The following is a 9,961-nucleotide window of genomic DNA, read 5'->3' on the forward strand; positions in this document are numbered from 1 at the left end:
GTTTGTTTAAAGAAATAAAGAAGCTTAGAAAGCATAAAGTGTAATTCTTCCTTCTATGAAATGACTAACATCAATAATAGCTCGATAAATCTGGGGAGAACTTTTATTAATGGCTAACGATTTGGGGGCTAAGTTCGAGGTTTATCCTTCCAGGTTTTAAACATGCTGTTAATATTTCGTGTAGAGAGTCGGGGACTGCCATTGCCTTGGCCCGCCATCCCCCTCCGTGGCTGAGGAGCTCTCGGCGGCCACGTCCTACACTGAGGATGATTTCCACTGCCCTGTTGGTCAGCAGGTGCACAAAGCACCCGCAAGGATCCGGCCGGTCAGCAAGTTTTCTGTAGAAAATGTTTCCTGACTGCAGTGAGAGAAAGCGGAACACATTGTCCCCTCTGTCGTGGAAGTGTGACTGGAAGAGAGAGAGAGAGAGACTGCTTGTCCTGAATGGGCCATAGACCTTCAAATTGTCATGAGGAAGTTTTCCGGTAGCTGCAGATACTGTGCAAACCAGATTAAATTCTGAGACATGAGACATCGTTGCATATCTGGTAAGAAATACCGAGATGAATATGGTGTTTCCTCTATCATTCCAAACTTTCAGAGCTCTCAAGATTCAGTAGGGAACAGTAATAGGAGTGAAACGTCTACATCTGATAACACAGAAACTTATCAAGAGAGTACAAGCTCCTCTGGGCCTCCCACCTTTAAGTGTCCCTTGTGTCAAGAATCAGATTTTACCGGACGGCGTTTACGGGGTCATTGTACCAGTAATCCCCTATTTCAGACAGTTCCTGTGATGTGTCCTATTTGTGTGTCTCTTCCCTGGGGAGATCCCAGCCAGGTTACTAGAAATTTCGTTAGTCCTCTAAATCAAAGACATGTTTGATTATGGAGAATTTGTGAATCTTCAGCCAGATGAGGAAACCCAATCTTTTCTGGGCGCCTGGGTGGCTCAGTCAGTTGAGCGTCTGACTCTTGATCTCGGCTCAGGTCATGATCCCAGGGTCATGGGATCAAGCCCTGCGTGGGGCTCCAAGCTGAGTGTGGGGCCTGGTTGGGATACTCTCTGCCTCTGCCTCTGCCCCCTCCCCCCGCTCCCCCCGGGGGAAAAAAAAGAATCTTTTCAAATAAACAGCTGAAAGCTCTAGACATCTCTGCATCTTTGTACCTGTGGGTGCCATCTTTAAGGAAAAAACTACATCTACATGGAGTCACCATTTCAATAACTTGATGTGTGTGTGTATATATATATGTGTGTGTGTATATATATATATATATATATATATATATATATAAGTAATTCAGTCTAAAAAATAAATACATAAAATAAAAAGCTATTAATATATCATGGACATTTCTGCATGATAATAGGTATGTAGCTGAAAAGCATTCTTTTTTTTAACTTTATTTTTTTTATTTTTTAAAATTTACATCCAAATTAGCATATGATTTCAGAGGTAGATTTCAGAGGTAACAATGATTTCAGAGGTAGATTCCTTAGTGCCCCTGACCCATTTAACCCATCCCGCCTCCCACAACCCCTCCAGGAACCCTCAGTTTGTTCTCCATATTTATGAGTCTCTTCTGTTTTGTCCCCCTCCCTGTTTTTAGATTATTTTTTTTCCCTTCCCTTATGTTCATCTGTTTTGTCTCTTAAAGTCCTCATATGAGTGAAGTCATAGGATTTTTGTCTTTCCCTGACTGACTAATTTCATTTAGCATAAGACCCTACAGTTCCATCCACGTAGTTGCAAATGGTGAGATTTCATTCTTTTTGATTGCTGAGTAATATTCCATTGCATATATATACCCCATCTTCTTTATCCATTCATTCATCGATGAACGTTTGGGCTGTTTCCATACTTTGGCTGTTGTGGATAGTGCTGCTATAAACATGGGGATGCACATGTCCCTTCGAAACAGCACACCTGTATTCTTTGGATAAATACCTAGTAGTGCAATTGCTGGGTCGTAGGGTAGTTCTATTTTTAGTTTTTTGAGGAACCTCCATACTGTTTTCCAGAGTGGCTGCACCAGCTTGCATTCCCACCAACAATGCAAAAGAGATCCTCTTTCTCCACATCTTCGCCAGCATCTGTTGTTTCCTGAGTTGTTCATGTTAGCCATTCTGACAGGTGTGAGGTGGTATCTCATTGTGGTTTTGATGTGTATTTCCCTGATGATGAGTGATGTTGAGCATTTTTTCATGTGTCAGTTGGCCATCTGGATGTCTTCTTTGGAGAAGTGTCTATTCATGTCTTTTGCCCATTTCTTCACTGGATTATTTGTTTTTTGGGTGTTGAGTTTGATAAGTTCTTTGTAGATTTTTGATACTAACCCTTTATCTGACATGTCGTTTGCAAATACCTTCTCCCATTCTGTCAGTTGCCTTTTAGTTCTGCTGATTGTTTCCTTTGCTGTGCAGAAGATTTTTGTTTTGATGAGGTCCCAGTAGTTCATTTTTGCTTTGGCTTCCCTTGCCTCTGGAGACGTGTTGAGTAAGAAGTTGCTGCGGCCAAGATCAAAGAGGGTTTTGCCTGCTTTCTCCTTGAGGATTTTGATGGCTTCCTTTCTTACATTGAGGTCTTTCATCCATTTTGAGTTTATTTTTGTGTATGCTGTAACAAAGAGGTCCAGGTTCATTCTTTTGCATGTCGCTGTCCAGTTTTCCCAGAACCACTTGCTGGAGAGACTGTCTTTATTCCATTGGATATTCTTTCCTGCTTTGTCAAAGATTAGTTGGTCATACGTTTGTGGGTCCATTTCTGGGTTCTCTATTCTGTTCCATTGATCTGAGTGTCTGTTCTTGTGCCAGTACCATCCTGTCTTGATGATTACAACTTTGTAGTATAGCTTGAAGTCTGGGATTGTGATGCCTCCTGCTTTGGTTTTCTTTTTCAAGATTGCTTTGGCTATTCAGGGTCTTTTCTGGTTCCATACAAATTTTAGGGTTATTTGTTCTGACTCTGTGAAAAATGCTGGTGTTACTTTGATAGGGATTGCATTGAATATGTAGATTGCTTTGGGTAGTATTGACATTTTAACAATATTTGTTCTTCCTATCCAGGAGCGTGGAATCTTTTTCCATTTCTTTGTGTCTTCTTCAATTTCTTTATAAGATTTCTATAGTTTTCAGTGTATAGATTTTTCACCTCTTTGGTTAGATTTATTCCTAGGTATTTTATGGTTTTTGGTGCAACTGTAAATGGGATCGATTCTTTGATTTCTCTTTCTGTCACTTCATTGTTGGTGTATAGGAATGCAACCAATTTCTGTGTGTTGATTTTATATCCTGCAACTTTGCTGAATTCATTAATCAGTTCTAGCAGTTTTTTGGTGGAATCTTTTGGGTTTCCCATATAGAGTATCATGTCATCTGCGAAGAGTGAAAGTTCGACCGCCTCCTAGCCAATTTGGATGCCTTTTATTTCTTTGTGTTGCCTGATTGCAGAGGCTAAGACTTCTGATACTGTGTTGAATAACAGTGGTGAGAGTGGACATCCCTGTCTTCTTCCTGACCTGAGGGGGAAAGCTCTCAGATTTTCCCCATTGAGGATGATATTAGCGTTGGGTCGTTCATATATGGCTTTTATGATCTCGAAGTATGCTCCTTCTATCCCTACTTTCCTGAGGGTTTTTATGAAGAAAGTTGCTGTAGTTTGTCAAATGCTTTCTCTGCATCTATTGAGAGGATCATATGGTTCTTGTCCTTTCTTTTATTGATGTGATGAATCACGTTAATTGTTTTTGCAGATATTGAACCAGCCCTGCGGATGCTTGGTCGTGGTGAATAATTTTTTTAATGTATTGTTGGATCCAGTTGGCTAATATCTTGTTGAGGATTTTTGCATCCATGTTCGTCAGGATGCAATTGGTCTATAGTTCTCCTTTTCAGTGGGGTCCCTGTCTGGTTTTGGAATCAAGGTAATGCTGGCTTTATAGAAAGAGTTTGGAAGTTTTCCTTCCATTTCTATTTTATGGAACAGTTTCAAGAGAATAACTGTTAACTCTTCCTTAAATGTTTGGTAGAATTCCCCTGGAAAGCCATCTGGCCCTGGACTCTTGTTTTTTGGGAGATTTTTGATTACTAATTCGATTTCCTTACTGGTTATGGGTCTGTTCAAATTTTCTATTTCTTCCTGTTTCATTTTTGGTAGTATATATGTTTCTAGGAATTTGTCCATTTCTTCCAGATTGCCCATTTTATTGACATATAATTGCTGATAATATTCTCTTATTATTGTTTTTATTTCTGTTGTGTTGGTTGTGATCTCTCCTCTTTCACTCTTGATTTTGCTTATTTGGGTCCTTTCCTTTTTCTTCTCGATCAAACTGGCTAGTGGTTTATCAATTTTGTTAATTCTTTCAAAGAACCAGCTTCTGGTTTCATTGATCTGTTCTACCTTTTTTTTTTTTTTTTTTTTTTTTTTTTTTTTTGGTTTTGATAACATTGATTTCTGCTCTAATCTTTATTACTTTCTGTCTTCTGCTTTTTTTGGGTTTTATTTGGTGTTCTTTTTCCAGCTCTTTAAGGCGTAAGGTTAAGTTGTGTATCTGAGATCTTTCTTCCTTGTTTAGGAAGGCCTGGATTGCTATATACTTTCCTCCTATGACCACCTTTGCTGCATCCCAGAGGTTTTGGGTTTTGGTGTTATCATTTTCATTGACATCCATCTACTTTTTAATTTCCTCTTTAACTGCTTGGTTAGCCCATTCATTCTTTAGTAGGATGTTCTTCAGTCTCCAAGTATGTGTTACCTTTCCAAATTTTTTCTTGTGGTTGATTTCGAGTTTCATAGCATTGTGGTCTGAAAATATGCACAGTATGATCTCAATCTTTTTGCACTTACTCAGGGCTGATTTGTATATGACCCAGTATATGGTCTATTCTGGAGAACGTTCCATTCGCACTGGAGAAGAATGTATATTCTGCTGCTTTAGGATGAAATGTTCTGAATATATCTGTTAAGTCCATCTGGTCCAGTATGTCATTCAAAGACATTGTTTCCTTGTTGATTTTTTGATTAGATGATCTGTCCATTGCTGTGAGTGTGGTGTTGAAATCTCCTATTATTCCGGTATTACTATCAATGAGTTTCTTGATGTTTGTGATTAATTGATTTATATATTTGGATGCTACCACATGGTGCATAAATGTTTACAACTGTTAGATCTTCTTGGTGGCTAGACCCCTTGATTATGATATAATGCCCTTCTGCATCTCTTGATACAGTCTTTATTTTAAAGTCTAGATTGTCTGATATAAGTATGGCTACTCTGGCTTTCTTTTGTTGACCATTAGCATGATAGATGGTTCTCCATCCCCTTACTTTCAATCTGCAGGTGTCTTTAGGTCTAAAGTGGGTCTCTTGTAAACAGCATGTGGATGGATCTTGTTTTCTTATCCATTCTGTTACCCTATGTCTTTTGACTGGAGCATCGAGTCCAGTGATGTTTAGAGTGAGTACTGAAAGATATGAATTTCCCTGAATGGCTCAGGCGGGTGGGGCTGGTAGGAGCACTGATCGCCCCATCGTACTTTGGGATAGATTTATTTGTATTGCCACCTATTTCTTCAGGGTGGAGTCCTAGAAGCAGACTTGCCGAGTTCTCCTATGGGCTCATCTGCTTACCTGCCAGTATGGCGATGCCCAGCATGGCTGCTCCACCCACCCCCAGCACTAGCCGGGCACGGAGAGCACAAAGTCAATGGCCGTGCCGATGCCATTGTCATCCTTCTTGCCTTTGCGCTCACCAGAGCCTGCCATCTCTCACCCACGGACTGCACGCGCTACCACTCCTCCCGATTCGCCTCTCGCCTGGTACCTTTCCCGGGGTCACCCACCAACATGGCCCCTTCACTTCCAGGACACCAAAAGCGTTCTTTTTAATAGCATCACATTCCATAGTATGAATATCCATTAATTAATTAACTTTCCATTATTAAATATTTCCACCATATAGAAAAGTACTGAGAATCCATGTGCCACTTTAGTTATTAGAGAACAAGTTCAACTGCATATAAATATTTTCGCCTATTTGTTGTCTGTCTGCTGATTTTTCTTTTGGTGATGTTTGTGTCGTACATATTTTTATATTCACAAAGCTGAATTTATTAATGTGTTTAGGTCTTCTGAATTTTCAGAAAGGCATTGCCAATGTCAAATTATGAAGAAATTCTCCTGTGCTTCCTATTAGAACTTCTATGTTTCCAATTTTTACATTTAAATACTTTATCTTTTTTTTAAAACTTTTGCCCATTTTTAAAAATGTTTATTTTTGAGAGACAGAGAGAGAGACAGAGAGAGAGGCAGAGAGAGAAGAAGAGAGCAGACCAAGCAGGCTTTGCACTCTCAGCCCAGAGCCCAACGTGGGACTTGTATACCACGAACCAGAAGATCATGACCTAAGCCAAAATCAACCTCAACCAACTGAGCCACCCAAGCGCTCCTAAATATAGGAATCTATATTCCTGTCTTTTGGAATCTATATTCCAATCTTTTGGAAGTTTAACCACGTATGATGTGACATAAGAATCAAAGTTTAATTTTTCTCCCCCAGAGGGCAGTCCATTTGGTTGACTCCTTAAATAAGAAATTTAATGTATCCCTCATTTGATTTAAAAAGCCATCTTTAATATAGGCTAAATTCCCCCCCCCCCTTTTTTTTTGAGAGAGAGGGATAGAGCCCCAAGCGGGAGCTTGCTTGGGATTCTCTCTCTCCTCCCTCTCTCTGCCCTTCTCCCCCTCTTGTGCTCGATCTCAAAATAAATAAACATTTTTTTAAGTGGGGTTTTTCCAGATAAACATAGAGGAAGGGAGGGGAAAATAAGATAAAAAGAGAGGGAGGCAAACCATAAAAGACTCTTAAATACAGAGAACAAACTGAGGGTTGCTGGAGTAATTTTGAGTGGGCTAAATGGGTCATAGGCATTAAGGGGGGCGCTTGTTGGGATGAGCACTGGATGTTATATGTAAGTGATGAATCACTAAATCCTATCGATTTCAGATATATAATATGTATCTTAATTAGGAGTTTTCCATGCTCTTTCAAAATGCGGGTGTTTTTCCCTCACATCTTCTAACTAATGGTTATTTGCAAACATAAGTGTAATTGAGTTTTATGTATTAGTGCTTTCACCTATTAACTCAATTATCTTGTGACTCACAATATTTTTTCTGGTGATTCCCTTAAGTTTTCCAGTTATTCAATACTATCATTACAACTAGAGATACCTTGTCTTTTCCTTTCCAATTTAAAAAATAAACTTTATATTTCACAACATTACTAGGTTTATAAAAAATCATGTAGAAAGTACAGAGGGATCCCATATACCCTACTTGCCATTTCCCTTATTATGAATATCTTACAGTAGCATGGTATATTATATTTAATGAACCAATATCGATAAATTACTACTAACTAATGCTTATACTTTATTCAGATTTCCTTAGTTTTTAGCTGATGTTCTTTTCCATTCCAGAACTAGTTACATCTAGTTGTCTTATCTCTTTAGGCTCCTCTTGGCTGTGACAATTTCTTAGACTTTCCTTGTTTTTGATGATGCTCAGCTTTGAACGGTACTGGTCAGGTATTTTGGAGAATTTTCCTCTTTTCCAATTTTTAGACCACGAATTTCTTTCTCTTATAGCATGGAGCTAGGGCATCCAGTGCGATGTTTCGTAGAAGGGACAGCCGGCTTCCTTCTCTTCTTTGGTTTCCAGCTGGAATACCTCTGGACTGCCCCAGTACGCATTTTGAGCGGAGGTAGATATATTTGATGGTGGTAATAGCGTATTATATTCCTACACTTGTATAGTCTTCCTATCCTGATTATAGTCAATATTATTTTTCTCAGTGTCTACCTTGGAATCGTTAAGCATGTTTTGTGTGTATGTGTGTGTGCATGGGGCGGGGGGAAGGTGGCGGGGAGGGTGTGGTATTTTGCAGGCTGGCTGTTTTCACAACCCAGTGACTCCCTTCTTGTTTCCGCCCCTGACCTTTGGAAATATGGCAGTTCTGCTTCCTCTGCTTCTCGGAACCTAACTGGCACCAGGAGGGTTTCTGCCTCAAGTCCTGTCCATACCCACAGCTCTTACTCACGCCGTGTCCCGCCCTCGGGACTCGTTATGTCTGCAGGCCATCTGAGGTCTGTCCCGCTGCCCCTCTGACTGCCCTCCTCTTTACTTGCCCGACGGTGGCCGCGTTCAGTAGCCCTCAGTGTGAAACCTGAAAAGTCTGTCTCTCTCTAAGTTTGGTTGAAAATGGAGTTGGCTTTTGAATTCATTCTTCTTGCCGTTGTTTTATGGCTTCCTAGAGACGACGAGAATGCAGACTTCTGCAACCACGCTCATAGCAAAAGTCTTAACGAAGTAATTTTTGGCCCAAAGAACACCCACTGATTTCTGGAACCAGGAGACAATTCAATCAGTCTTTGAACTCTGTCACACGCAGTTTTATTAGAAACATAGGGGGGATTTTGGAGAGAGGACAGCCGAACTTTGTGTAGTGAAATAGAAACTTGAATTGCCAATATAGAGAGCTTAATGAAGAGATAAGGAAATTCACTCATTCATTAGAAAATAATGGAACGACTGCTTTGTGCGAGGCATCGTGCTAGGCAGTTAGGTGGGGGTTACTGTTGCTGGAGTTAGTCTGATTCATGATTAGAATATTGTGTTCCCTTAACCTCAGTTTCTTGGGGTAATAAAACCCAACCTTATCTACTTTGTGAAGACGCTGAATTGAGTTTCGATATATGAAAGCACCTGGTGGATTTCGGCTTTTCTGCCAGGGGAATTTGGAGCCGTTATAAACGTTTAAGGAGTAAAGTGTTGTGAACACAAAAATGGGTGGAGCTTGTGTCTGCTTCACCTGAGCCCAGGAAGTCACTGACCGGTACAGAATAGAGGATGTCAGGTGGCTGTAGCACAGCCAAAGATAAAGATGGTCCGTGACCTTGACAGAGAGTAGTGTACGGGGAGATGCCTCGGGGACTGAGGCAGCAGACGAAAAACGGGAGCAAAGGTGCAACTGACAAATGGAAGCGAAGCGTAGGGACCAAGAGTCAGGCGGGGCCTGTGGCCAGAGGCTGATGAATGAAGGACGTCCCTGAGGCAAAGATTAGGCCTTCTCATTTCCCCACACCCGGGGGCAATTTTCATTCGTATTAGGGGCCCATTTGCCCCCATTGATGCCAAAGTCCCGCTCTGAGACACGGGTTCCTGAAAACAGACTCAGATTCGCACACAGGGGCTTTCGTGGGGAGTCGTCTTGGGAACGACACCTATGAGGGCATGAAGGAAGCAAGACTGGACAGCAGGACAAACTGAACTGCAACGTGGCCGCATCAGAGGCCCCGGCCGGCCTTGCGGGGGGCTCTGGAATGGGAGAGGCCGCTCAGAGTCCTCCCACGTTAAAGCAGGAGAGCGAGCATTTGCTTCTGTGCGTTATTCAGTAGGAGGAGGGTAGGAGCTGCTCCAGGGAGGACGGTCCTGAGAGGAGACTGGCTCAGGGCTGCCGGCTGTCAACGCTCCTGGCAGCTGGTGTGGCGAGTGCGTCAGTCCCGGACGGGGCTGTGTGGACCACGGCACCCGCTAGGCCCCTCAAGCCCAGGGGGAGGCAGCTCAAGACTGCTGCCCCTCAGGGCCCTACTTTCCCTTCCGTGTCCTCTTCCCTTCTCTGCTGCTGTCCCCCACACCCCCCTACGTGGTCTCTACATAAACTCCACAAACCTCTCAGCACTCCCTGATCACGGAGTGCCCGTAACCCCACCTACCTTTCATCGGCCTAGAATCTCCTTCCTCACGTCTTTTTTTTTTTTTTTTTAATGTGTATTTTCAAGAGAGAGAGATTCAGAGCATGCGTGGGGGAGGGGCTGAGAGAGAGGGAGACACAGAGACCGAAGCAGGCTCCAGGCTCCGAGCCGTCAGCACGGAGCCCGACGCGGGGCTCGAACTCA

At 42.0% G+C, this 9,961-nt stretch overlaps 1 protein-coding gene across 5 annotated transcripts in view; it reads left to right on the forward strand.

Moving 5' to 3' along the window:
• GLB1 (galactosidase beta 1) overlaps window positions 1-9,961 on the forward strand; it is a 120,039-nt gene that overhangs the window by 104,642 nt on the left and 5,436 nt on the right. For 4 of the 5 annotated variants that reach the window (XR_007155820.1, XR_007155822.1, XR_007155818.1 and 1 more), the window contains one exon: window positions 185-548. The gene's annotated coding sequence lies outside the window, so the exon portion shown is untranslated. Of the gene's footprint in view, window positions 1-184; window positions 549-7,651; window positions 7,768-9,961 lie in introns of all 5 variants that reach the window. The other variant, XR_007155819.1, reaches the window with a different exon arrangement.

Source organism: Prionailurus viverrinus, chromosome C2 (assembly GCF_022837055.1).
Source record: "Prionailurus viverrinus isolate Anna chromosome C2, UM_Priviv_1.0, whole genome shotgun sequence".
NCBI classification, from domain to species: domain Eukaryota; kingdom Metazoa; phylum Chordata; class Mammalia; order Carnivora; family Felidae; genus Prionailurus; species Prionailurus viverrinus.